The following is a 1,919-nucleotide window of genomic DNA, read 5'->3' as shown; positions in this document are numbered from 1 at the left end:
GTTCTCATTCAAAGAAAGAAAATACTTTTCTGCTCCAGTACATTCCATCATATTACTTTTATGAAAATAGAGTAAGGTATTGAGCCCAGGACAAAACAAAGTAAAACTGAAAAAAAAAAAGAAAAATTGTGAAAATTAAAGTCAAATCACTCTTGACATATTACTCTGATTTTCAGGATTTTTTAAAACATAAATTTAACCCTAAATCTGCATTTACTGTACTGAATCCCACAATATTATCACTGTAGGTGTGCCAGTACATTTTCAGCACTTATTCATCACTGAGTCTGAATCTCAGCTATGTGGTCCAAATAAAAGTGAATGGGAGACCAACAGGAAATGCCCAGAATGTTTAAAATGCATGCCATGGTGTGAGATCGCACTCTAGTTTTAAAGTTAAATATGTCCCATAAAAAAATTAAAAAAGAGAACGAGATAAATTCAGCTCTAGTTAACAAGAACTACATCATTATCACAAGGAGAATAGGTACATGGATAGGAACATTGATATGATATCTTGAGAAAAAAAGATTTTAGAAAAGTATTTTGAAACAGAGAAAACTAAATTTGAATCTAATAAAAATCAGAAAGAGATAAATGCATTTGTAGTTAAATAATCTACATCTTAGGAGAATAGATGCATGGATAGGAACAGTGAAATAACATTGTGTACCAATCCTTTTGTTAAACATAAGTAAGTTGTAGAAGAGAAGAATTGTATATTAAAAGGTAATAAATATATCAAAAAATACCTACATTGATTTTTTTTCAATTGTTTGTACCATCTACAATTGAATAATTGGTGAATATCAGTAAACAAGAGCCTGCTGTATCTGTTTCAGTTCTCTCGAATGATCAAACCCCCCAGTCTTTATAATTAAATGAAAATAAAATACAAAACACACAAAATAAGCATAAGGGAAGCAACACTTTGTGTGGAGGAAAATATAAATCATTTTGTGATTCTGTGCTTTGTGTGCTGTTACCCTGGAGGTTTCTGGTAAGTAACTATTAATTTGCCTGCATTCTTTTCAGATGAATTATGAGAACCTGTTCTTTTCACTTCTCATTTACTCCCTTTTAGTTTATCAGCAACTTACATTCTCTACTTGTTTCTTATTAAGGTTTAATTGTTTCAAACCTATCTTTGTTATCGGCAAATTACCTTCCAAATGTAGCTGGCAATTCAGAGGATAATAATTATTACTCATGAGTAATAATTGTAATAATATTGATGAGATGGGTAGGGTAGGCTTATTTTAGAATGCCAATGCAATTACTATCATAGTTATTTAGATGACCAGTCAGACACTGCTTGTAAAATGTCAAACCCCTTGAAGGTATGTCTGAAAATAGGAATAAAAGCTTTGTACTTCCTTGAACTCTTTGGAAAAACAGCATTATACTTGTTGAATACTTTCTGTTCCTGTGTTCTGCAGTTTTTTCCCATGCACGTAATAAAATCTGATTAGAACTTCAGACTCCAAATCTAAATTCCAGCACATTTGTCACACCCAGCCCTTGACACTTACTTTGTTTATTTTAAATGCATGGTTAGGGAGAGACTATTATCAATGGAGGTAGTTTTGTCTTTGTTTTGGAAGTTGAAGAGATTTTTGGAACTTGTTGCTGAGGGGATGGCAGTTCCATCTTTGTTTACCTGCATGGAAATTGTGTGCGTGGGTGCATGTCATTTCTTTATGTGGCCCAGCAGTCCCAGGGACACACACCACACTTGTTCTGGGTGGGGCAGGTATATTTTGGTAATTATTTAATCTCAAAGGTTAATTTGTATATTAATCACTTAAATGTAGTCTATAGTAACATGTATTTGGTATCTGTTTAAGTTTCATTGTTATTGTTAATATTGGTATATATGATAATGCTAGTGAACAGCTATAAAGCTCTCAGAAGATGGG

Source organism: Amia ocellicauda, unplaced genomic scaffold (genome assembly GCF_036373705.1).
Source record: "Amia ocellicauda isolate fAmiCal2 unplaced genomic scaffold, fAmiCal2.hap1 HAP1_SCAFFOLD_69, whole genome shotgun sequence".
Taxonomy (NCBI): domain Eukaryota; kingdom Metazoa; phylum Chordata; class Actinopteri; order Amiiformes; family Amiidae; genus Amia; species Amia ocellicauda.
This window is presented reverse-complemented; position numbering follows the sequence as displayed.